At 57.6% G+C, this 26761-nt stretch overlaps 1 pseudogene; it reads left to right on the forward strand.

The window, feature by feature from the left end:
• The window catches only part of LOC142409914 (uncharacterized), a 64226-nt pseudogene extending 37855 nt beyond the window's left edge, over positions 1-26371 (forward strand).
• The last annotated feature ends 390 nt before the right edge of the window (positions 26372-26761 follow it).

Below are 26761 nucleotides of genomic sequence, written 5' to 3' on the forward strand. Positions count from 1 at the left end.
TGGATTGATGGGCTGAGGCCAAGAGCGTGAGATTCAAGAAGGCTAAGTGCCGGGTGCCGCGCTTGGGTCACAACCCCAGGTAACGCTAAAGGCTTGGGGAAGAGTGGCTGGAAAGCAGCCTGGCCAAAAGGGACCTGGGGGCATTGGTCAACGGCCGGCAGTGTGCCCAGGTGGCTAAGAAGGCCAATAGCATCCTGGCTTGTATCAGAAACAGCATGGCCAGCAGGACCAGGGAAGTGATTGTACCCCTGTACACGGCACTGGTGAGGCCGCACCTCAGATAATGTGTTCAGTTTTGGGCCCCTCACTACAAGAAAGACATTGAGGTGCTGGAGCACATCCAAATAAGAGCAGTGAAGCTGGCGAAGGGTCTGGAGCACAAGGGCTTATGAGGAGCGGCTGAGGGAGCTGGGGTTGTTTAGTCTGGAGAAAAGGAGGCTGAGGGGAGACCTTATCGCTCTCTACAACTACCTGAAAGGAGGTTGTAGTGAGGTGGGTGTCAGTCTCTTTTGCCAGGGAGCAAGTGATAGGACGAGAGGAAATGGCCTCAAGTTGCGCCAGGGGAGGTTGAGATTGCATGTTAGGAAAACTTTCTTCACTGAAAGGCTTATCAAGCATTGGAACAGGCTGCCCAGGGAAGCGGTTGAGGCACCATGGCTGGAGGTCTTTAAAAGATGCGTAGATGTGGTGCTTAGGGACTTGGTTCAGTGGTGGCGTTGGCAGTGTTAGGTTTGCGGTTGGACTCGATGATCTTAAGGGTCTTTTCCAACCGCAATGATTCTGTGATTCTATGATTTATCTTTAAGGTTGCCTGGTGTGGACTCCGGGGTTGGACTCAACGATCCTCCTGGGTCCGTTCCAACTCAGAATATTCTGTGATTGTCCGATTGCCATTGGCAGGCAGATGATAATGAATCCAAAATAAAGCACCACGCAAGCTGCTGTGAAGAAAGCGAACTCTAGCCCAGCCTTAACCAGTACACCAGGGCAGCTGTGAGTCGCTGAGCCGGCGTGGGGCCGAAGGCCGGGGCTGGCTGGCGGGCGTGCCTGTGATGCGCTCTGGCGCCTGACAGCACAAGGGACGAGTCACAATGGGGGCGGTGATCAGGGGCGCCAGCAGGCAGCGCTGCCCCAGTACGGCCTGGGTCAGCGGTGAGTGCACACGTGTGGGGAGGCTGGGCCGGACGAGGGCCGGGGCAGAAACGTGGGCCCCCGGCGGGGTGGGTTCTCACCCTGCATCGAGGGCCCAGCCGCTCGTGGGAGCGCCTTGGGCAGGGCACGGTGCCGCCGCTGCCGGGGCTGGGCACAGGCCTTGCTGCCTCCCAGCTGCCTCACCCCCTCTCCAACCTGACCCCAGCTGCCTGCAGCTCCCACCCCCATTGCCCCCCGCTGCCAGCTCCCCCCCTCCCAGCCCCACTGAACCCCTTCTCTCCCTCCTCCTGCAGGCCATGGCTGCCGCAAAATTCCTCATCCAGGCTGTGCTAAGCATCATCCAGTACCCGCAGATGGTCGGTGATGAGCTGGATGAGGCCACACGTGAGCGCATGCAGCAGCGTGCGGAGTACCTGAGCCAGGAGATGACTCGGCTGCTGCAGGAGCTGGAGCAGACGAGCCAGGAGCAGAGTGGAGTGGACTGGGAAGCCCTGATCTTCGATGCCTTGCAGCAGTGGCAGTTCTGGGCCATTGCTGCAGTCCTGGTCCTGCTCCTGCTCTTTGGGCTCTGGTGGTGGCTCAGGAAAAGGAGCTGTGAGCCAGACAGCTGCAGCGATGAGGGCAGCTCCAGCAACGAGGAGGATAAGGAAGAGCAAGAAGAAAAACCTAGTGTTGCACTGGATACGAGCAGCATTTTGCCTAAGCACCTCATGGACGGGCCAGACTCGTTCCTGATGGTGGAGGAGGTGGTGAATGAAGGTCGCCGTATCTGCCAAGAACTTTCCAGGAATACTTTGATGCCGCCACTGAGGCCAGCCATTGGGGCGGGCGGCACCTTCAAAGGTTGGAGTCCCCATGAGGGTGATGCTGTCTACCGCCTGCTCGTGCCCCTGCAGCCCCCCCGTGGGCACGCCTTCCACCTGGAGCTGGGCACCGCAGAGGTGATGCTGGCGAGGAACTGCAGCCTCCGCGTGTAGCTGGAGTGCACCTGCCTGAGGGAGCGGCTGGTGGGGGACATGCTGTGCTTCCTCCACCACCCCGAGGAGGAGCTGGGGAAAAATCAGGGTCCCAGCCTCCTAGGCACCCTCTGCACCGGCCCCTACCTCGACATGGAGAAAACCACCCGCTGGTTCCACATATTGGTAAAAGCAGCCTGGGTGTTTTTGCCTTGGTCGAGACACTGCCGTCTAACAGTGCTGCCCTCCAGGCGCTCCTGCAAGCTCTGGCTGACGAATGCTTCCCAGAGTACCCTCCTGATTGAGATGGTATTAGGGGTGCAGCAAGATGACTCGGACACCTTCCTGAGCATCGAGTAGGAAGAGGCCAGCGTTACCAGCAGCAGGACGTGGTCAGAGAGCTGTGCTATGGCAGAGGTGCAGCTCCTCAGGCACAGGGCCAGGCCTGAAGACGTTTCCCGGGGAGCTGCTGCTGCAGAACCGCGCACACTGGCCACGGAGAACACGCTGCCCAGTCGGCAGTGGGCAGTGCTGCCGCACCTTTCCTCCACAGCAAAAGCCCACTCTGGGGAGTGGGACCCGGTGCAGCTGAAGGGAGGGGCCATTGCAAGGAGCCTCGCGCCAGAGACTGCCGGTACCACCTGGACAGCGAGCGCCCTCCCTCCTCGGGAGAGTCCCTTCCCTCTGGGAGCTTTACCGTGTGCAAAGATGTCAATAAATCACTTGTTTAACACACAAACGCTGCGTCTGTGAGTGCCTGTGCCCCTCTTTGTCAGGGAACGCAGGCATGGGGTGCTGACAGCTCCGCTGCCACAGAGTCAGGGAGCATTTTGCAGAAGAGCTGGTGGGGCAAGGGGGCAAAAGTATTTTTGCTCACAAATTAGCGGGGCTGATTGAGAGAGCTTTAAACCTGGTCTGAACGGGGGAAGAGATAAAACCAGGCTTACTAGTGATAAGCTATGGGACGGCATGACCGTGTCTGAGGAACGGTGTGCTAGGGAGAGCTTTCACTGCTCCACGATGTACTGAGTACACTGGAGCACATTTGAAATGTTTGTACACCAATGTACACAGTGTGAGGAATAGAGAGGAGGAACTAGAGGCCTTGGCTCAGTCCCAGAGCTATGGCATCGTTGGCAGAAGTGAGACCTGTTGGGAAAAGCCCTGTGACTGGAGTGCTGTGATGGACGGTGCTAGGCTCTTCAGGAGAGAGAGGCAGGGCAGGCGAGGCCGAGGGGTAGTGCTGCATGTAAAGGAGGGCTTGGACTGTACAGCGCTTGCAGCTGTACTGCAAGCTTGCAGCTTGCAGCTTGCAACATGGTTGAGAACCTCTGCTTAAAGATTAGGGGAAAAGCTAATAAAGCGGATGTTCTTGCAGGAGTCTGCCATGGATCACTGTTGCGTTGAGAGTTACTGTTGCGTAGGAGCCTGAGGAGTGGCTGGGGGGGGAACCCTCCCGTTGAGTCACGAGGTTCAGACAGGACCCCCTTGCTTTCTGAACTCCTTCTCAGAGAGGAGTCTAGGTGCGGCTAAGTCCAGTCTTTGTCTCAGACTTCCTCAACGGTTTATTTTTAAGGACTGTATATGTAGCCACTCATCAGAGTCACGGTTTGCCTGTCAGAGCCCTCTCAGGGCTTTCACTGAAACAGCTTTGCAAAGTCGATTAAGGCGACAGCGTTAATTTGACAAGGTTGTAAGTCCGTTCGTGTTCAGCGTACTGAACTTCACGATTACGGATTCACAAATAACGCGCTGCACGCCCAGTCTAGTCGTGTTGCATGAACTATCACGGCCACACTTAAAGAGTCTGGTCGTGTTCAATGAGAACTACCACGGCTAGAAGGCTCTGCGGAGGGATCTGGACAGGCTGGATTGATGGGCTGAGGCCAAGAGCGTGAGATTCAAGAAGGCTAAGTGCCGGGTGCCGCGCTTGGGTCACAACCCCAGGTAACGCTAAAGGCTTGGGGAAGAGTGGCTGGAAAGCAGCCTGGCCAAAAGGGACCTGGGGGCATTGGTCAACGGCCGGCAGTGTGCCCAGGTGGCTAAGAAGGCCAATAGCATCCTGGCTTGTATCAGAAACAGCATGGCCAGCAGGACCAGGGAAGTGATTGTACCCCTGTACACGGCACTGGTGAGGCCGCACCTCAGATAATGTGTTCAGTTTTGGGCCCCTCACTACAAGAAAGACATTGAGGTGCTGGAGCACATCCAAATAAGAGCAGTGAAGCTGGCGAAGGGTCTGGAGCACAAGGGCTTATGAGGAGCGGCTGAGGGAGCTGGGGTTGTTTAGTCTGGAGAAAAGGAGGCTGAGGGGAGACCTTATCGCTCTCTACAACTACCTGAAAGGAGGTTGTAGTGAGGTGGGTGTCAGTCTCTTTTGCCAGGGAGCAAGTGATAGGACGAGAGGAAATGGCCTCAAGTTGCGCCAGGGGAGGTTGAGATTGCATGTTAGGAAAACTTTCTTCACTGAAAGGCTTATCAAGCATTGGAACAGGCTGCCCAGGGAAGCGGTTGAGGCACCATGGCTGGAGGTCTTTAAAAGATGCGTAGATGTGGTGCTTAGGGACTTGGTTCAGTGGTGGCGTTGGCAGTGTTAGGTTTGCGGTTGGACTCGATGATCTTAAGGGTCTTTTCCAACCGCAATGATTCTGTGATTCTATGATTTATCTTTAAGGTTGCCTGGTGTGGACTCCGGGGTTGGACTCAACGATCCTCCTGGGTCCGTTCCAACTCAGAATATTCTGTGATTGTCCGATTGCCATTGGCAGGCAGATGATAATGAATCCAAAATAAAGCACCACGCAAGCTGCTGTGAAGAAAGCGAACTCTAGCCCAGCCTTAACCAGTACACCAGGGCAGCTGTGAGTCGCTGAGCCGGCGTGGGGCCGAAGGCCGGGGCTGGCTGGCGGGCGTGCCTGTGATGCGCTCTGGCGCCTGACAGCACAAGGGACGAGTCACAATGGGGGCGGTGATCAGGGGCGCCAGCAGGCAGCGCTGCCCCAGTACGGCCTGGGTCAGCGGTGAGTGCACACGTGTGGGGAGGCTGGGCCGGACGAGGGCCGGGGCAGAAACGTGGGCCCCCGGTGGGGTGGGTTCTCACCCTGCATCGAGGGCCCAGCCGCTCGTGGGAGCGCCTTGGGCAGGGCACGGTGCCGCCGCTGCCGGGGCTGGGCACAGGCCTTGCTGCCTCCCAGCTGCCTCACCCCCTCTCCAACCTGACCCCAGCTGCCTGCAGCTCCCACCCCCATTGCCCCCCGCTGCCAGCTCCCCCCCTCCCAGCCCCACTGAACCCCTTCTCTCCCTCCTCCTGCAGGCCATGGCTGCCGCAAAATTCCTCATCCAGGCTGTGCTAAGCATCATCCAGTACCCGCAGATGGTCGGTGATGAGCTGGATGAGGCCACACGTGAGCGCATGCAGCAGCGTGCGGAGTACCTGAGCCAGGAGATGACTCGGCTGCTGCAGGAGCTGGAGCAGACGAGCCAGGAGCAGAGTGGAGTGGACTGGGAAGCCCTGATCTTCGATGCCTTGCAGCAGTGGCAGTTCTGGGCCATTGCTGCAGTCCTGGTCCTGCTCCTGCTCTTTGGGCTCTGGTGGTGGCTCAGGAAAAGGAGCTGTGAGCCAGACAGCTGCAGCGATGAGGGCAGCTCCAGCAACGAGGAGGATAAGGAAGAGCAAGAAGAAAAACCTAGTGTTGCACTGGATACGAGCAGCATTTTGCCTGAGCACCTCATGGACGGGCCAGACTCGTTCCTGATGGTGGAGGAGGTGGTGAATGAAGGTCGCCGTATCTGCCAAGAACTTTCCAGGAATACTTTGATGCCGCCACTGAGGCCAGCCATTGGGGCGGGCGGCACCTTCAAAGGTTGGAGTCCCCATGAGGGTGATGCTGTCTACCGCCTGCTCGTGCCCCTGCAGCCCCCCCGTGGGCACGCCTTCCACCTGGAGCTGGGCACCGCAGAGGTGATGCTGGCGAGGAACTGCAGCCTCCGCGTGTAGCTGGAGTGCACCTGCCTGAGGGAGCGGCTGGTGGGGGACATGCTGTGCTTCCTCCACCACCCCGAGGAGGAGCTGGGGAAAAATCAGGGTCCCAGCCTCCTAGGCACCCTCTGCACCGGCCCCTACCTCGACATGGAGAAAACCACCCGCTGGTTCCACATATTGGTAAAAGCAGCCTGGGTGTTTTTGCCTTGGTCGAGACACTGCCATCTAACAGTGCTGCCCTCCAGGCGCTCCTGCAAGCTCTGGCTGACGAATGCTTCCCAGAGTACCCTCCTGATTGAGATGGTATTAGGGGTGCAGCAAGATGACTCGGACACCTTCCTGAGCATCGAGTAGGAAGAGGCCAGCGTTACCAGCAGCAGGACGTGGTCAGAGAGCTGTGCTATGGCAGAGGTGCAGCTCCTCAGGCACAGGGCCAGGCCTGAAGACGTTTCCCGGGGAGCTGCTGCTGCAGAACCGCGCACACTGGCCACGGAGAACACGCTGCCCAGTCGGCAGTGGGCAGTGCTGCCGCACCTTTCCTCCACAGCAAAAGCCCACTCTGGGGAGTGGGACCCAGTGCAGCTGAAGGGAGGGGCCATTGCAAGGAGCCTCGCACCAGAGACTGCCGGTACCACCTGGACAGCGAGCGCCCTCCCTCCTCGGGAGAGTCCCTTCCCTCTGGGAGCTTTACCGTGTGCAAAGATGTCAATAAATCACTTGTTTAACGCACAAATGCTGCGTCTGTGAGCGTCTGTGCCTCACTTTGTCGGGGAACGCAGGCATGGGGTGCTGACAGCTGCGCTGCCACAGAGTCAGGGAGCATTTTGCAGAAGAGCTGGTGGGGCGACGGGGGAAAAGTATTTTTGCTCACAAATTAGCGGGGCTGATTGAGAGAGCTTTAAACCTGGTCTGAACGGGGGAAGAGATAAAACCAGGCTTACTAGTGATAAGCTATGGGATGGCATGACTGTGTTGGAGGAACGGTGTGCTAGGGAGAGCTTTCACTCTGCTCCACGAGGTACTGAGTACACTGGAGCACATTTGAAATGTTTGTACACCAACGTACACAGTGTGAGGAATAGAGAGGAGGAACTAGAGGCCTTGGCTCAGTCCCAGAGCTGCGACATCGTTGGCAGAAGTGGGACCTGTTGGGAAAAGCCCTGTGACTGGAGTGCTGTGATGGACGGTGCTAGGCTCTCCAGGAGAGAGAGGCGGGGCAGGCGAGGCTGAGGGGTAGTGCTGCATGTAAAGGAGGGCTTGGACTGTACAGCGCTTGCAGCTGCACTGCAAGCTTGCAGCTTGCAGCTTGCAACATGGTTGAGAACCTCTGCTTAAAGATTAGGGGAAAAGCTAATAAAGCGGATGTTCTTGCAGGAGTCTGCCATGGATCACTGTTGCGTTGAGAGTTACTGTTGCGTAGGAGCCTGAGGAGTGGCTGGGGGGGGAACCCTCCCATTGAGTCACGAGGTTCAGACAGGACCCCCTTGCTTTCTGAACTCCTTCTCAGAGAGGAGTCTAGGTGCGGCTAAGTCCAGTCTTCGTCTCAGACTTCGTCAACGGTTTATTTTTAAGGACTGTATATGTAGCCACTCATCAGAGTCACGGTTTGCCTGTCAGAGCCCTCTCAGGGCTTTCACTGAAACAGCTTTGCAAAGTCGATTAAGGCGACAGCGTTAATTTGACAAGGTTGTAAGTCCGTTCGTGTTCAGCGTACTGAACTTCACGATTACGGATTCACAAATAACGCGCTGCACGCCCAGTCTAGTCGTGTTGCATGAACTATCACGGCCACACTTAAAGAGTCTGGTCGTGTTCAATGAGAACTACCACGGCTAGAAGGCTCTGCGGAGGGATCTGGACAGGCTGGATTGATGGGCTGAGGCCAAGAGTGTGAGATTCAAGAAGGCTAAGTGCCGGGTGCCGCGCTTGGGTCACAACCCCAGGTAACGCTAAAGGCTTGGGGAAGAGTGGCTGGAAAGCAGCCTGGCCAAAAGGGACCTGGGGGCATTGGTCAACGGCCGGCAGTGTGCCCAGGTGGCTAAGAAGGCCAATAGCATCCTGGCTTGTATCAGAAACAGCATGGCCAGCAGGACCAGGGAAGTGATTGTACCCCTGTACACGGCACTGGTGAGGCCGCACCTCAGATAATGTGTTCAGTTTTGGGCCCCTCACTACAAGAAAGACATTGAGGTGCTGGAGCACATCCAAATAAGAGCAGTGAAGCTGGCGAAGGGTCTGGAGCACAAGAGCTTATGAGGAGCGGCTGAGGGAGCTGGGGTTGTTTAGTCTGGAGAAAAGGAGGCTGAGGGGAGACCTTATCGCTCTCTACAACTACCTGAAAGGAGGTTGTAGCGAGGTGGGTGTCAGTCTCTTTTGCCAGGGAGCAAGTGATAGGACGAGAGGAAATGGCCTCAAGTTGCGCCAGGGGAGGTTGAGATTGCATGTTAGGAAAACTTTCTTCACTGAAAGGCTTATCAAGCATTGGAACAGGCTGCCCAGGGAAGCGGTTGAGGCACCATGGCTGGAGGTCTTTAAAAGATGCGTAGATGTGGTGCTTAGGGACTTGGTTCAGTGGTGGCGTTGGCAGTGTTAGGTTTGCGGTTGGACTCGATGATCTTAAGGGTCTTTTCCAACCGCAATGATTCTGTGATTCTATGATTTATCTTTAAGGTTGCTCGGTGTGGACTCCGGGGTTGGACTCAACGATCCTCCTGGGTCCGTTCCAACTCAGAATATTCTGTGATTGTCCGATTGCCATTGGCAGGCAGATGATAATGAATCCAAAATAAAGCACCACGCAAGCTGCTGTGAAGAAAGCGAACTCTAGCCCAGCCTTAACCAGTACACCAGGGCAGCTGTGAGTCGCTGAGCCGGCGTGGGGCCGAAGGCCGGGGCTGGCTGGCGGGCGTGCCTGTGATGCGCTCTGGCGCCTGACAGCACAAGGGACGAGTCACAATGGGGGCGGTGATCAGGGGCGCCAGCAGGCAGCGCTGCCCCAGTACGGCCTGGGTCAGCGGTGAGTGCACACGTGTGGGGAGGCTGGGCCGGACGAGGGCCGGGGCAGAAACGTGGGCCCCCGGCGGGGTGGGTTCTCACCCTGCATCGAGGGCCCAGCCGCTCGTGGGAGCGCCTTGGGCAGGGCACGGTGCCGCCGCTGCCGGGGCTGGGCACAGGCCTTGCTGCCTCCCAGCTGCCTCACCCCCTCTCCAACCTGACCCCAGCTGCCTGCAGCTCCCACCCCCATTGCCCCCCGCTGCCAGCTCCCCCCCCCCAGCCCCACTGAACCCCTTCTCTCCCTCCTCCTGCAGGCCATGGCTGCCGCAAAATTCCTCATCCAGGCTGTGCTAAGCATCATCCAGTACCCGCAGATGGTCGGTGATGAGCTGGATGAGGCCACACGTGAGCGCATGCAGCAGCGTGCGGAGTACCTGAGCCAGGAGATGACTCGGCTGCTGCAGGAGCTGGAGCAGACGAGCCAGGAGCAGAGTGGAGTGGACTGGGAAGCCCTGATCTTCGATGCCTTGCAGCAGTGGCAGTTCTGGGCCATTGCTGCAGTCCTGGTCCTGCTCCTGCTCTTTGGGCTCTGGTGGTGGCTCAGGAAAAGGAGCTGTGAGCCAGACAGCTGCAGCGATGAGGGCAGCTCCAGCAACGAGGAGGATAAGGAAGAGCAAGAAGAAAAACCTAGTGTTGCACTGGATACGAGCAGCATTTTGCCTGAGCACCTCATGGACGGGCCAGACTCGTTCCTGATGGTGGAGGAGGTGGTGAATGAAGGTCGCCGTATCTGCCAAGAACTTTCCAGGAATACTTTGATGCCGCCACTGAGGCCAGCCATTGGGGCGGGCGGCACCTTCAAAGGTTGGAGTCCCCATGAGGGTGATGCTGTCTACCGCCTGCTCGTGCCCCTGCAGCCCCCCCGTGGGCACGCCTTCCACCTGGAGCTGGGCACCGCAGAGGTGATGCTGGCGAGGAACTGCAGCCTCCGCGTGTAGCTGGAGTGCACCTGCCTGAGGGAGCGGCTGGTGGGGGACATGCTGTGCTTCCTCCACCACCCCGAGGAGGAGCTGGGGAAAAATCAGGGTCCCAGCCTCCTAGGCACCCTCTGCACCGGCCCCTACCTCGACATGGAGAAAACCACCCGCTGGTTCCACATATTGGTAAAAGCAGCCTGGGTGTTTTTGCCTTGGTCGAGACACTGCCGTCTAACAGTGCTGCCCTCCAGGCGCTCCTGCAAGCTCTGGCTGACGAATGCTTCCCAGAGTACCCTCCTGATTGAGATGGTATTAGGGGTGCAGCAAGATGACTCGGACACCTTCCTGAGCATCGAGTAGGAAGAGGCCAGCGTTACCAGCAGCAGGACGTGGTCAGAGAGCTGTGCTATGGCAGAGGTGCAGCTCCTCAGGCACAGGGCCAGGCCTGAAGACGTTTCCCGGGGAGCTGCTGCTGCAGAACCGCGCACACTGGCCACGGAGAACACGCTGCCCAGTCGGCAGTGGGCAGTGCTGCCGCACCTTTCCTCCACAGCAAAAGCCCACTCTGGGGAGTGGGACCCGATGCAGCTGATGGGAGGGGCCATTGCAAGGAGCCTCGCGCCAGAGACTGCCGGTACCACCTGGACAGCGAGCGCCCTCCCTCCTCGGGAGAGTCCCTTCCCTCTGGGAGCTTTACCGTGTGCAAAGATGTCAATAAATCACTTGTTTAACACACAAACGCTGCGTCTGTGAGTGCCTGTGCCCCTCTTTGTCAGGGAACGCAGGCATGGGGTGCTGACAGCTCCGCTGCCACAGAGTCAGGGAGCATTTTGCAGAAGAGCTGGTGGGGCAAGGGGGCAAAAGTATTTTTGCTCACAAATTAGCGGGGCTGATTGAGAGAGCTTTAAACCTGGTCTGAACGGGGGAAGAGATAAAACCAGGCTTACTAGTGATAAGCTATGGGACGGCATGACCGTGTCTGAGGAACGGTGTGCTAGGGAGAGCTTTCACTGCTCCACGATGTACTGAGTACACTGGAGCACATTTGAAATGTTTGTACACCAATGTACACAGTGTGAGGAATAGAGAGGAGGAACTAGAGGCCTTGGCTCAGTCCCAGAGCTATGGCATCGTTGGCAGAAGTGAGACCTGTTGGGAAAAGCCCTGTGACTGGAGTGCTGTGATGGACGGTGCTAGGCTCTTCAGGAGAGAGAGGCAGGGCAGGCGAGGCCGAGGGGTAGTGCTGCATGTAAAGGAGGGCTTGGACTGTACAGCGCTTGCAGCTGTACTGCAAGCTTGCAGCTTGCAGCTTGCAACATGGTTGAGAACCTCTGCTTAAAGATTAGGGGAAAAGCTAATAAAGCGGATGTTCTTGCAGGAGTCTGCCATGGATCACTGTTGCGTTGAGAGTTACTGTTGCGTAGGAGCCTGAGGAGTGGCTGGGGGGGGAACCCTCCCGTTGAGTCACGAGGTTCAGACAGGACCCCCTTGCTTTCTGAACTCCTTCTCAGAGAGGAGTCTAGGTGCGGCTAAGTCCAGTCTTTGTCTCAGACTTCCTCAACGGTTTATTTTTAAGGACTGTATATGTAGCCACTCATCAGAGTCACGGTTTGCCTGTCAGAGCCCTCTCAGGGCTTTCACTGAAACAGCTTTGCAAAGTCGATTAAGGCGACAGCGTTAATTTGACAAGGTTGTAAGTCCGTTCGTGTTCAGCGTACTGAACTTCACGATTACGGATTCACAAATAACGCGCTGCACGCCCAGTCTAGTCGTGTTGCATGAACTATCACGGCCACACTTAAAGAGTCTGGTCATGTTCAATGAGAACTACCACGGCTAGAAGGCTCTGCGGAGGGATCTGGACAGGCTGGATTGATGGGCTGAGGCCAAGAGCGTGAGATTCAAGAAGGCTAAGTGCCGGGTGCCGCGCTTGGGTCACAACCCCAGGTAACGCTAAAGGCTTGGGGAAGAGTGGCTGGAAAGCAGCCTGGCCAAAAGGGACCTGGGGGCATTGGTCAACGGCCGGCAGTGTGCCCAGGTGGCTAAGAAGGCCAATAGCATCCTGGCTTGTATCAGAAACAGCATGGCCAGCAGGACCAGGGAAGTGATTGTACCCCTGTACACGGCACTGGTGAGGCCGCACCTCAGATAATGTGTTCAGTTTTGGGCCCCTCACTACAAGAAAGACATTGAGGTGCTGGAGCACATCCAAATAAGAGCAGTGAAGCTGGCGAAGGGTCTGGAGCACAAGAGCTTATGAGGAGCGGCTGAGGGAGCTGGGGTTGTTTAGTCTGGAGAAAAGGAGGCTGAGGGGAGACCTTATCGCTCTCTACAACTACCTGAAAGGAGGTTGTAGCGAGGTGGGTGTCAGTCTCTTTTGCCAGGGAGCAAGTGATAGGACGAGAGGAAATGGGTCAAGTTGCGCCAGGGGAGGTTGAGATTGCATGTTAGGAAAACTTTCTTCACTGAAAGGCTTATCAAGCATTGGAACAGGCTGCCCAGGGAAGCGGTTGAGGCACCATGGCTGGAGGTCTTTAAAAGATGCGTAGATGTGGTGCTTAGGGACTTGGTTCAGTGGTGGCGTTGGCAGTGTTAGGTTTGCGGTTGGACTCGATGATCTTAAGGGTCTTTTCCAACCGCAATGATTCTGTGATTCTATGATTTATCTTTAAGGTTGCTCGGTGTGGACTCCGGGGTTGGACTCAACGATCCTCCTGGGTCCGTTCCAACTCAGAATATTCTGTGATTGTCCGATTGCCATTGGCAGGCAGATGATAATGAATCCAAAATAAAGCACCACGCAAGCTGCTGTGAAGAAAGCGAACTCTAGCCCAGCCTTAACCAGTACACCAGGGCAGCTGTGAGTCGCTGAGCCGGCGTGGGGCCGAAGGCCGGGGCTGGCTGGCGGGCGTGCCTGTGGTGCGCTCTGGCGCCTGACAGCACAAGGGACGAGTCACAATGGGGGCGGTGATCAGGGGCGCCAGCAGGCAGCGCTGCCCCAGTACGGCCTGGGTCAGCGGTGAGTGCACACGTGTGGGGAGGCTGGGCCGGACGAGGGCCGGGGCAGAAACGTTGGCCCCCGGCAGGCTGGGCCTGACGAGGGCCGGGGCAGAAACGTTGGCCCCCGGCGGGCTGGGTTCTCACCCTGCATCGAGGGCCCAGCCGCTCGTGGGAGCGCCTTGGGCAGGGCACGGTGCCGCCGCTGCCGGGGCTGGGCACAGGCCTTGCTGCCTCCCAGCTGCCTCACCCCCTCTCCAACCTGACCCCAGCTGCCTGCAGCTCCCACCCCCATTGCCCCCCGCTGCCAGCTCCCCCCCTCCCAGCCCCACTGAACCCCTTCTCTCCCTCCTCCTGCAGGCCATGGCTGCCGCAAAATTCCTCATCCAGGCTGTGCTAAGCATCATCCAGTACCCGCAGATGGTCGGTGATGAGCTGGATGAGGCCACACGTGAGCGCATGCAGCAGCGTGCGGAGTACCTGAGCCAGGAGATGACTCGGCTGCTGCAGGAGCTGGAGCAGACGAGCCAGGAGCAGAGTGGAGTGGACTGGGAAGCCCTGATCTTCGATGCCTTGCAGCAGTGGCAGTTCTGGGCCATTGCTGCAGTCCTGGTCCTGCTCCTGCTCTTTGGGCTCTGGTGGTGGCTCAGGAAAAGGAGCTGTGAGCCAGACAGCTGCAGCGATGAGGGCAGCTCCAGCAACGAGGAGGATAAGGAAGAGCAAGAAGAAAAACCTAGTGTTGCACTGGATACGAGCAGCATTTTGCCTGAGCACCTCATGGACGGGCCAGACTCGTTCCTGATGGTGGAGGAGGTGGTGAATGAAGGTCGCCGTATCTGCCAAGAACTTTCCAGGAATACTTTGATGCCGCCACTGAGGCCAGCCATTGGGGCGGGCGGCACCTTCAAAGGTTGGAGTCCCCATGAGGGTGATGCTGTCTACCGCCTGCTCGTGCCCCTGCAGCCCCCCCGTGGGCACGCCTTCCACCTGGAGCTGGGCACCGCAGAGGTGATGCTGGCGAGGAACTGCAGCCTCCGCGTGTAGCTGGAGTGCACCTGCCTGAGGGAGCGGCTGGTGGGGGACATGCTGTGCTTCCTCCACCACCCCGAGGAGGAGCTGGGGAAAAATCAGGGTCCCAGCCTCCTAGGCACCCTCTGCACCGGCCCCTACCTCGACATGGAGAAAACCACCCGCTGGTTCCACATATTGGTAAAAGCAGCCTGGGTGTTTTTGCCTTGGTCGAGACACTGCCGTCTAACAGTGCTGCCCTCCAGGCGCTCCTGCAAGCTCTGGCTGACGAATGCTTCCCAGAGTACCCTCCTGATTGAGATGGTATTAGGGGTGCAGCAAGATGACTCGGACACCTTCCTGAGCATCGAGTAGGAAGAGGCCAGCGTTACCAGCAGCAGGACGTGGTCAGAGAGCTGTGCTATGGCAGAGGTGCAGCTCCTCAGGCACAGGGCCAGGCCTGAAGACGTTTCCCGGGGAGCTGCTGCTGCAGAACCGCGCACACTGGCCACGGAGAACACGCTGCCCAGTCGGCAGTGGGCAGTGCTGCCGCACCTTTCCTCCACAGCAAAAGCCCACTCTGGGGAGTGGGACCCGGTGCAGCTGAAGGGAGGGGCCATTGCAAGGAGCCTCGCGCCAGAGACTGCCGGTACCACCTGGACAGCGAGCGCCCTCCCTCCTCGGGAGAGTCCCTTCCCTCTGGGAGCTTTACCGTGTGCAAAGATGTCAATAAATCACTTGTTTAACACACAAACGCTGCGTCTGTGAGTGCCTGTGCCCCTCTTTGTCAGGGAACGCAGGCATGGGGTGCTGACAGCTCCGCTGCCACAGAGTCAGGGAGCATTTTGCAGAAGAGCTGGTGGGGCAAGGGGGCAAAAGTATTTTTGCTCACAAATTAGCGGGGCTGATTGAGAGAGCTTTAAACCTGGTCTGAACGGGGGAAGAGATAAAACCAGGCTTACTAGTGATAAGCTATGGGACGGCATGACCGTGTCTGAGGAACGGTGTGCTAGGGAGAGCTTTCACTGCTCCACGATGTACTGAGTACACTGGAGCACATTTGAAATGTTTGTACACCAATGTACACAGTGTGAGGAATAGAGAGGAGGAACTAGAGGCCTTGGCTCAGTCCCAGAGCTATGGCATCGTTGGCAGAAGTGAGACCTGTTGGGAAAAGCCCTGTGACTGGAGTGCTGTGATGGACGGTGCTAGGCTCTTCAGGAGAGAGAGGCAGGGCAGGCGAGGCCGAGGGGTAGTGCTGCATGTAAAGGAGGGCTTGGACTGTACAGCGCTTGCAGCTGTACTGCAAGCTTGCAGCTTGCAGCTTGCAACATGGTTGAGAACCTCTGCTTAAAGATTAGGGGAAAAGCTAATAAAGCGGATGTTCTTGCAGGAGTCTGCCATGGATCACTGTTGCGTTGAGAGTTACTGTTGCGTAGGAGCCTGAGGAGTGGCTGGGGGGGGAACCCTCCCGTTGAGTCACGAGGTTCAGACAGGACCCCCTTGCTTTCTGAACTCCTTCTCAGAGAGGAGTCTAGGTGCGGCTAAGTCCAGTCTTTGTCTCAGACTTCCTCAACGGTTTATTTTTAAGGACTGTATATGTAGCCACTCATCAGAGTCACGGTTTGCCTGTCAGAGCCCTCTCAGGGCTTTCACTGAAACAGCTTTGCAAAGTCGATTAAGGCGACAGCGTTAATTTGACAAGGTTGTAAGTCCGTTCGTGTTCAGCGTACTGAACTTCACGATTACGGATTCACAAATAACGCGCTGCACGCCCAGTCTAGTCGTGTTGCATGAACTATCACGGCCACACTTAAAGAGTCTGGTCGTGTTCAATGAGAACTACCACGGCTAGAAGGCTCTGCGGAGGGATCTGGACAGGCTGGATTGATGGGCTGAGGCCAAGAGCGTGAGATTCAAGAAGGCTAAGTGCCGGGTGCCGCGCTTGGGTCACAACCCCAGGTAACGCTAAAGGCTTGGGGAAGAGTGGCTGGAAAGCAGCCTGGCCAAAAGGGACCTGGGGGCATTGGTCAACGGCCGGCAGTGTGCCCAGGTGGCTAAGAAGGCCAATAGCATCCTGGCTTGTATCAGAAACAGCATGGCCAGCAGGACCAGGGAAGTGATTGTACCCCTGTACACGGCACTGGTGAGGCCGCACCTCAGATAATGTGTTCAGTTTTGGGCCCCTCACTACAAGAAAGACATTGAGGTGCTGGAGCACATCCAAATAAGAGCAGTGAAGCTGGCGAAGGGTCTGGAGCACAAGAGCTTATGAGGAGCGGCTGAGGGAGCTGGGGTTGTTCAGTCTGGAGAAAAGGAGGCTGAGGGGAGACCTTATCGCTCTCTACAACTACCTGAAAGGAGGTTGTAGTGAGGTGGGTGTCAGTCTCTTTTGCCAGGGAGCAAGTGATAGGACGAGAGGAAATGGCCTCAAGTTGCGCCAGGGGAGGTTGAGATTGCATGTTAGGAAAACTTTCTTCACTGAAAGGCTTATCAAGCATTGGAACAGGCTGCCCAGGGAAGCGGTTGAGGCACCATGGCTGGAGGTCTTTAAAAGATGCGTAGATGTGGTGCTTAGGGACTTGGTTCAGTGGTGGCGTTGGCAGTGTTAGGTTTGCGGTTGGACTCAATGATCTTAAGGGTCTTTTCCAACCGCAATGATTCTGTGATTCTATGATTTATCTTTAAGGTTGCTCGGTGTGGACTCCGGGGTTGGACTCAACGATCCTCCTGGGTCCGTTCCAACTCAGAATATTCTGTGATTGTCCGATTGCCATTGGCAGGCAGATGATAATGAATCCAAAATAAAGCACCACGCAAGCTGCTGTGAAGAAAGCGAACTCTAGCCCAGCCTTAACCAGTACACCAGGGCAGCTGTGAGTCGCTGAGCCGGCGTGGGGCCGAAGGCCGGGGCTGGCTGGCGGGCGTGCCTGTGATGCGCTCTGGCGCCTGACAGCACAAGGGACGAGTCACAATGGGGGCGGTGATCAGGGGCGCCAGCAGGCAGCGCTGCCCCAGTACAGCCTGGGTCAGCGGTGAGTGCACACGTGTGGGGAGGCTGGGCCGGACGAGGGCCGGGGCAGAAACGTTGGCCCCCGGCGGGCTGGGTTCTCACCCTGCATCGAGGGCCCAGCCGCTCGTGGGAGCGCCTTGGGCAGGGCACGGTGCCGCCGCTGCCGGGGCTGGGCACAGGCCTTGCTGCCTCCCAGCTGCCTCACCCCCTCTCCAACCTGACCCCAGCTGCCTGCAGCTCCCACCCCCATTGCCCCCCGCTGCCAGCTCCCCCCCTCCCAGCCCCACTGAACCCCTTCTCTCCCTCCTCCTGCAGGCCATGGCTGCCGCAAAATTCCTCATCCAGGCTGTGCTAAGCATCATCCAGTACCCGCAGATGGTCGGTGATGAGCTGGATGAGGCCACACGTGAGCGCATGCAGCAGCGTGCAGAGTACCTGAGCCAGGAGATGACTCGGCTGCTGCAGGAGCTGGAGCAGACGAGCCAGGAGCAGAGTGGAGTGGACTGGGAAGCCCTGATCTTCGATGCCTTGCAGCAGTGGCAGTTCTGGGCCATTGCTGCAGTCCTGGTCCTGCTCCTGCTCTTTGGGCTCTGGTGGTGGCTCAGGAAAAGGAGCTGTGAGCCAGACAGCTGCAGCGATGAGGGCAGCTCCAGCAACGAGGAGGATAAGGAAGAGCAAGAAGAAAAACCTAGTGTTGCACTGGATACGAGCAGCATTTTGCCTGAGCACCTCATGGACGGGCCAGACTCGTTCCTGATGGTGGAGGAGGTGGTGAATGAAGGTCGCCGTATCTGCCAAGAACTTTCCAGGAATACTTTGATGCCGCCACTGAGGCCAGCCATTGGGGCGGGCGGCACCTTCAAAGGTTGGAGTCCCCATGAGGGTGATGCTGTCTACCGCCTGCTCGTGCCCCTGCAGCCCCCCCGTGGGCACGCCTTCCACCTGGAGCTGGGCACCGCAGAGGTGATGCTGGCGAGGAACTGCAGCCTCCGCGTGTAGCTGGAGTGCACCTGCCTGAGGGAGCGGCTGGTGGGGGACATGCTGTGCTTCCTCCACCACCCCGAGGAGGAGCTGGGGAAAAATCAGGGTCCCAGCCTCCTAGGCACCCTCTGCACCGGCCCCTACCTCGACATGGAGAAAACCACCCGCTGGTTCCACATATTGGTAAAAGCAGCCTGGGTGTTTTTGCCTTGGTCGAGACACTGCCATCTAACAGTGCTGCCCTCCAGGCGCTCCTGCAAGCTCTGGCTGACGAATGCTTCCCAGAGTACCCTCCTGATTGAGATGGTATTAGGGGTGCAGCAAGATGACTCGGACACCTTCCTGAGCATCGAGTAGGAAGAGGCCAGCGTTACCAGCAGCAGGACGTGGTCAGAGAGCTGTGCTATGGCAGAGGTGCAGCTCCTCAGGCACAGGGCCAGGCCTGAAGACGTTTCCCGGGGAGCTGCTGCTGCAGAACCGCGCACACTGGCCACGGAGAACACGCTGCCCAGTCGGCAGTGGGCAGTGCTGCCGCACCTTTCCTCCACAGCAAAAGCCCACTCTGGGGAGTGGGACCCAGTGCAGCTGAAGGGAGGGGCCATTGCAAGGAGCCTCGCACCAGAGACTGCCGGTACCACCTGGACAGCGAGCGCCCTCCCTCCTCGGGAGAGTCCCTTCCCTCTGGGAGCTTTACCGTGTGCAAAGATGTCAATAAATCACTTGTTTAACGCACAAATGCTGCGTCTGTGAGCGTCTGTGCCTCACTTTGTCGGGGAACGCAGGCATGGGGTGCTGACAGCTGCGCTGCCACAGAGTCAGGGAGCATTTTGCAGAAGAGCTGGTGGGGCGACGGGGGAAAAGTATTTTTGCTCACAAATTAGCGGGGCTGATTGAGAGAGCTTTAAACCTGGTCTGAACGGGGGAAGAGATAAAACCAGGCTTACTAGTGATAAGCTATGGGATGGCATGACTGTGTTGGAGGAACGGTGTGCTAGGGAGAGCTTTCACTCTGCTCCACGAGGTACTGAGTACACTGGAGCACATTTGAAATGTTTGTACACCAACGTACACAGTGTGAGGAATAGAGAGGAGGAACTAGAGGCCTTGGCTCAGTCCCAGAGCTGCGACATCGTTGGCAGAAGTGGGACCTGTTGGGAAAAGCCCTGTGACTGGAGTGCTGTGATGGACGGTGCTAGGCTCTCCAGGAGAGAGAGGCGGGGCAGGCGAGGCTGAGGGGTAGTGCTGCATGTAAAGGAGGGCTTGGACTGTACAGCGCTTGCAGCTGCACTGCAAGCTTGCAGCTTGCAGCTTGCAACATGGTTGAGAACCTCTGCTTAAAGATTAGGGGAAAAGCTAATAAAGCGGATGTTCTTGCAGGAGTCTGCCATGGATCACTGTTGCGTTGAGAGTTACTGTTGCGTAGGAGCCTGAGGAGTGGCTGGGGGGGGAACCCTCCCATTGAGTCACGAGGTTCAGACAGGACCCCCTTGCTTTCTGAACTCCTTCTCAGAGAGGAGTCTAGGTGCGGCTAAGTCCAGTCTTTGTCTCAGACTTCCTCAACGGTTTATTTTTAAGGACTGTATATGTAGCCACTCATCAGAGTCACGGTTTGCCTGTCAGAGCCCTCTCAGGGCTTTCACTGAAACAGCTTTGCAAAGTCGATTAAGGCGACAGCGTTAATTTGACAAGGTTGTAAGTCCGTTCGTGTTCAGCGTACTGAACTTCACGATTACGGATTCACAAATAACGCGCTGCACGCCCAGTCTAGTCGTGTTGCATGAACTATCACGGCCACACTTAAAGAGTCTGGTCGTGTTCAATGAGAACTACCACGGCTAGAAGGCTCTGCGGAGGGATCTGGACAGGCTGGATTGATGGGCTGAGGCCAAGAGTGTGAGATTCAAGAAGGCTAAGTGCCGGGTGCCGCGCTTGGGTCACAACCCCAGGTAACGCTAAAGGCTTGGGGAAGAGTGGCTGGAAAGCAGCCTGGCCAAAAGGGACCTGGGGGCATTGGTCAACGGCCGGCAGTGTGCCCAGGTGGCTAAGAAGGCCAATAGCATCCTGGCTTGTATCAGAAACAGCATGGCCAGCAGGACCAGGGAAGTGATTGTACCCCTGTACACGGCACTGGTGAGGCCGCACCTCAGATAATGTGTTCAGTTTTGGGCCCCTCACTACAAGAAAGACATTGAGGTGCTGGAGCACATCCAAATAAGAGCAGTGAAGCTGGCGAAGGGTCTGGAGCACAAGAGCTTATGAGGAGCGGCTGAGGGAGCTGGGGTTGTTTAGTCTGGAGAAAAGGAGGCTGAGGGGAGACCTTATCGCTCTCTACAACTACCTGAAAGGAGGTTGTAGCGAGGTGGGTGTCAGTCTCTTTTGCCAGGGAGCAAGTGATAGGACGAGAGGAAATGGCCTCAAGTTGCGCCAGGGGAGGTTGAGATTGCATGTTAGGAAAACTTTCTTCACTGAAAGGCTTATCAAGCATTGGAACAGGCTGCCCAGGGAAGCGGTTGAGGCACCATGGCTGGAGGTCTTTAAAAGATGCGTAGATGTGGTGCTTAGGGACTTGGTTCAGTGGTGGCGTTGGCAGTGTTAGGTTTGCGGTTGGACTCGATGATCTTAAGGGTCTTTTCCAACCGCAATGATTCTGTGATTCTATGATTTATCTTTAAGGTTGCTCGGTGTGGACTCCGGGGTTGGACTCAACGATCCTCCTGGGTCCGTTCCAACTCAGAATATTCTGTGATTGTCCGATTGCCATTGGCAGGCAGATGATAATGAATCCAAAATAAAGCACCACGCAAGCTGCTGTGAAGAAAGCGAACTCTAGCCCAGCCTTAACCAGTACACCAGGGCAGCTGTGAGTCGCTGAGCCGGCGTGGGGCCGAAGGCCGGAGCTGGCTGGCGGGCGTGCCTGTGGTGCGCTCTGGCGCCTGACAGCACAAGGGACGAGTCACAATGGGGGCGGTGATCAGGGGCGCCAGCAGGCAGCGCTGCCCCAGTACGGCCTGGGTCAGCGGTGAGTGCACACGTGTGGGGAGGCTGGGCCGGACGAGGGCCGGGGCAGAAACGTTGGCCCCCGGCGGGCTGGGTTCTCACCCTGCATCGAGGGCCCAGCCGCTCGTGGGAGCGCCTTGGGCAGGGCACGGTGCCGCCGCTGCCGGGGCTGGGCACAGGCCTTGCTGCCTCCCAGCTGCCTCACCCCCTCTCCAACCTGACCCCAGCTGCCTGCAGCTCCCACCCCCATTGCCCCCCGCTGCCAGCTCCCCCCCTCCCAGCCCCACTGAACCCCTTCTCTCCCTCCTCCTGCAGGCCATGGCTGCCGCAAAATTCCTCATCCAGGCTGTGCTAAGCATCATCCAGTACCCGCAGATGGTCGGTGATGAGCTGGATGAGGCCACACGTGAGCGCATGCAGCAGCGTGCGGAGTACCTGAGCCAGGAGATGACTCGGCTGCTGCAGGAGCTGGAGCAGACGAGCCAGGAGCAGAGTGGAGTGGACTGGGAAGCCCTGATCTTCGATGCCTTGCAGCAGTGGCAGTTCTGGGCCATTGCTGCAGTCCTGGTCCTGCTCCTGCTCTTTGGGCTCTGGTGGTGGCTCAGGAAAAGGAGCTGTGAGCCAGACAGCTGCAGCGATGAGGGCAGCTCCAGCAACGAGGAGGATAAGGAAGAGCAAGAAGAAAAACCTAGTGTTGCACTGGATACGAGCAGCATTTTGCCTGAGCACCTCATGGACGGGCCAGACTCGTTCCTGATGGTGGAGGAGGTGGTGAATGAAGGTCGCCGTATCTGCCAAGAACTTTCCAGGAATACTTTGATGCCGCCACTGAGGCCAGCCATTGGGGCGGGCGGCACCTTCAAAGGTTGGAGTCCCCATGAGGGTGATGCTGTCTACCGCCTGCTCGTGCCCCTGCAGCCCCCCCGTGGGCACGCCTTCCACCTGGAGCTGGGCACCGCAGAGGTGATGCTGGCGAGGAACTGCAGCCTCCGCGTGTAGCTGGAGTGCACCTGCCTGAGGGAGCGGCTGGTGGGGGACATGCTGTGCTTCCTCCACCACCCCGAGGAGGAGCTGGGGAAAAATCAGGGTCCCAGCCTCCTAGGCACCCTCTGCACCGGCCCCTACCTCGACATGGAGAAAACCACCCGCTGGTTCCACATATTGGTAAAAGCAGCCTGGGTGTTTTTGCCTTGGTCGAGACACTGCCGTCTAACAGTGCTGCCCTCCAGGCGCTCCTGCAAGCTCTGGCTGACGAATGCTTCCCAGAGTACCCTCCTGATTGAGATGGTATTAGGGGTGCAGCAAGATGACTCGGACACCTTCCTGAGCATCGAGTAGGAAGAGGTCAGCGTTACCAGCAGCAGGACGTGGTCAGAGAGCTGTGCTATGGCAGAGGTGCAGCTCCTCAGGCACAGGGCCAGGCCTGAAGACGTTTCCCGGGGAGCTGCTGCTGCAGAACCGCGCACACTGGCCACGGAGAACACGCTGCCCAGTCGGCAGTGGGCAGTGCTGCCGCACCTTTCCTCCACAGCAAAAGCCCACTCTGGGGAGTGGGACCCGGTGCAGCTGAAGGGAGGGGCCATTGCAAGGAGCCTCGCGCCAGAGACTGCCGGTACCACCTGGACAGCGAGCGCCCTCCCTCCTCGGGAGAGTCCCTTCCCTCTGGGAGCTTTACCGTGTGCAAAGATGTCAATAAATCACTTGTTTAACACACAAACGCTGCGTCTGTGAGTGCCTGTGCCCCTCTTTGTCAGGGAACGCAGGCATGGGGTGCTGACAGCTCCGCTGCCACAGAGTCAGGGAGCATTTTGCAGAAGAGCTGGTGGGGCAAGGGGGCAAAAGTATTTTTGCTCACAAATTAGCGGGGCTGATTGAGAGAGCTTTAAACCTGGTCTGAACGGGGGAAGAGATAAAACCAGGCTTACTAGTGATAAGCTATGGGACGGCATGACCGTGTCTGAGGAACGGTGTGCTAGGGAGAGCTTTCACTGCTCCACGATGTACTGAGTACACTGGAGCACATTTGAAATGTTTGTACACCAATGTACACAGTGTGAGGAATAGAGAGGAGGAACTAGAGGCCTTGGCTCAGTCCCAGAGCTATGGCATCGTTGGCAGAAGTGAGACCTGTTGGGAAAAGCCCTGTGACTGGAGTGCTGTGATGGACGGTGCTAGGCTCTTCAGGAGAGAGAGGCAGGGCAGGCGAGGCCGAGGGGTAGTGCTGCATGTAAAGGAGGGCTTGGACTGTACAGCGCTTGCAGCTGTACTGCAAGCTTGCAGCTTGCAGCTTGCAACATGGTTGAGAACCTCTGCTTAAAGATTAGGGGAAAAGCTAATAAAGCGGATGTTCTTGCAGGAGTCTGCCATGGATCACTGTTGCGTTGAGAGTTACTGTTGCGTAGGAGCCTGAGGAGTGGCTGGGGGGGGAACCCTCCCGTTGAGTCACGAGGTTCAGACAGGACCCCCTTGCTTTCTGAACTCCTTCTCAGAGAGGAGTCTAGGTGCGGCTAAGTCCAGTCTTTGTCTCAGACTTCCTCAACGGTTTATTTTTAAGGACTGTATATGTAGCCACTCATCAGAGTCACGGTTTGCCTGTCAGAGCCCTCTCAGGGCTTTCACTGAAACAGCTTTGCAAAGTCGATTAAGGCGACAGCGTTAATTTGACAAGGTTGTAAGTCCGTTCGTGTTCAGCGTACTGAACTTCACGATTACGGATTCACAAATAACGCGCTGCACGCCCAGTCTAGTCGTGTTGCATGAACTATCACGGCCACACTTAAAGAGTCTGGTCGTGTTCAATGAGAACTACCACGGCTAGAAGGCTCTGCGGAGGGATCTGGACAGGCTGGATTGATGGGCTGAGGCCAAGAGCGTGAGATTCAAGAAGGCTAAGTGCCGGGTGCCGCGCTTGGGTCACAACCCCAGGTAACGCTAAAGGCTTGGGGAAGAGTGGCTGGAAAGCAGCCTGGCCAAAAGGGACCTGGGGGCATTGGTCAACGGCCGGCAGTGTGCCCAGGTGGCTAAGAAGGCCAATAGCATCCTGGCTTGTATCAGAAACAGCATGGCCAGCAGGACCAGGGAAGTGATTGTACCCCTGTACACGGCACTGGTGAGGCCGCACCTCAGATAATGTGTTCAGTTTTGGGCCCCTCACTACAAGAAAGACATTGAGGTGCTGGAGCACATCCAAATAAGAGCAGTGAAGCTGGCGAAGGGTCTGGAGCACAAGAGCTTATGAGGAGCGGCTGAGGGAGCTGGGGTTGTTCAGTCTGGAGAAAAGGAGGCTGAGGGGAGACCTTATCGCTCTCTACAACTACCTGAAAGGAGGTTGTAGTGAGGTGGGTGTCAGTCTCTTTTGCCAGGGAGCAAGTGATAGGACGAGAGGAAATGGCCTCAAGTTGCGCCAGGGGAGGTTGAGATTGCATGTTAGGAAAACTTTCTTCACTGAAAGGCTTATCAAGCATTGGAACAGGCTGCCCAGGGAAGCGGTTGAGGCACCATGGCTGGAGGTCTTTAAAAGATGCGTAGATGTGGTGCTTAGGGACTTGGTTCAGTGGTGGCGTTGGCAGTGTTAGGTTTGCGGTTGGACTCGATGATCTTAAGGGTCTTTTCCAACCGCAATGATTCTGTGATTCTATGATTTATCTTTAAGGTTGCTCGGTGTGGACTCCGGGGTTGGACTCAACGATCCTCCTGGGTCCGTTCCAACTCAGAATATTCTGTGATTGTCCGATTGCCATTGGCAGGCAGATGATAATGAATCCAAAATAAAGCACCACGCAAGCTGCTGTGAAGAAAGCGAACTCTAGCCCAGCCTTAACCAGTACACCAGGGCAGCTGTGAGTCGCTGAGCCGGCGTGGGGCCGAAGGCCGGGGCTGGCTGGCGGGCGTGCCTGTGATGCGCTCTGGCGCCTGACAGCACAAGGGACGAGTCACAATGGGGGCGGTGATCAGGGGCGCCAGCAGGCAGCGCTGCCCCAGTACAGCCTGGGTCAGCGGTGAGTGCACACGTGTGGGGAGGCTGGGCCGGACGAGGGCCGGGGCAGAAACGTTGGCCCCCGGCGGGCTGGGTTCTCACCCTGCATCGAGGGCCCAGCCGCTCGTGGGAGCGCCTTGGGCAGGGCACGGTGCCGCCGCTGCCGGGGCTGGGCACAGGCCTTGCTGCCTCCCAGCTGCCTCACCCCCTCTCCAACCTGACCCCAGCTGCCTGCAGCTCCCACCCCCATTGCCCCCCGCTGCCAGCTCCCCCCCTCCCAGCCCCACTGAACCCCTTCTCTCCCTCCTCCTGCAGGCCATGGCTGCCGCAAAATTCCTCATCCAGGCTGTGCTAAGCATCATCCAGTACCCGCAGATGGTCGGTGATGAGCTGGATGAGGCCACACGTGAGCGCATGCAGCAGCGTGCAGAGTACCTGAGCCAGGAGATGACTCGGCTGCTGCAGGAGCTGGAGCAGACGAGCCAGGAGCAGAGTGGAGTGGACTGGGAAGCCCTGATCTTCGATGCCTTGCAGCAGTGGCAGTTCTGGGCCATTGCTGCAGTCCTGGTCCTGCTCCTGCTCTTTGGGCTCTGGTGGTGGCTCAGGAAAAGGAGCTGTGAGCCAGACAGCTGCAGCGATGAGGGCAGCTCCAGCAACGAGGAGGATAAGGAAGAGCAAGAAGAAAAACCTAGTGTTGCACTGGATACGAGCAGCATTTTGCCTGAGCACCTCATGGACGGGCCAGACTCGTTCCTGATGGTGGAGGAGGTGGTGAATGAAGGTCGCCGTATCTGCCAAGAACTTTCCAGGAATACTTTGATGCCGCCACTGAGGCCAGCCATTGGGGCGGGCGGCACCTTCAAAGGTTGGAGTCCCCATGAGGGTGATGCTGTCTACCACCTGCTCGTGCCCCTGCAGCCCCCCCGTGGGCACGCCTTCCACCTGGAGCTGGGCACCGCAGAGGTGATGCTGGCGAGGAACTGCAGCCTCCGCGTGTAGCTGGAGTGCACCTGCCTGAGGGAGCGGCTGGTGGGGGACATGCTGTGCTTCCTCCACCACCCCGAGGAGGAGCTGGGGAAAAATCAGGGTCCCAGCCTCCTAGGCACCCTCTGCACCGGCCCCTACCTCGACATGGAGAAAACCACCCGCTGGTTCCACATATTGATAAAAGCAGCCTGGGTGTTTTTGCCTTGGTCGAGACACTGCCATCTAACAGTGCTGCCCTCCAGGCGCTCCTGCAAGCTCTGGCTGACGAATGCTTCCCAGAGTACCCTCCTGATTGAGATGGTATTAGGGGTGCAGCAAGATGACTCGGACACCTTCCTGAGCATCGAGTAGGAAGAGGCCAGCGTTACCAGCAGCAGGACGTGGTCAGAGAGCTGTGCTATGGCAGAGGTGCAGCTCCTCAGGCACAGGGCCAGGCCTGAAGACGTTTCCCGGGGAGCTGCTGCTGCAGAACCGCGCACACTGGCCACGGAGAACACGCTGCCCAGTCGGCAGTGGGCAGTGCTGCCGCACCTTTCCTCCACAGCAAAAGCCCACTCTGGGGAGTGGGACCCAGTGCAGCTGAAGGGAGGGGCCATTGCAAGGAGCCTCGCACCAGAGACTGCCGGTACCACCTGGACAGCGAGCGCCCTCCCTCCTCGGGAGAGTCCCTTCCCTCTGGGAGCTTTACCGTGTGCAAAGATGTCAATAAATCACTTGTTTAACGCACAAATGCTGCGTCTG

This window comes from Mycteria americana, chromosome 5 (genome assembly GCF_035582795.1).
Source record: "Mycteria americana isolate JAX WOST 10 ecotype Jacksonville Zoo and Gardens chromosome 5, USCA_MyAme_1.0, whole genome shotgun sequence".
Taxonomy (NCBI): Eukaryota; Metazoa; Chordata; class Aves; order Ciconiiformes; family Ciconiidae; genus Mycteria; species Mycteria americana.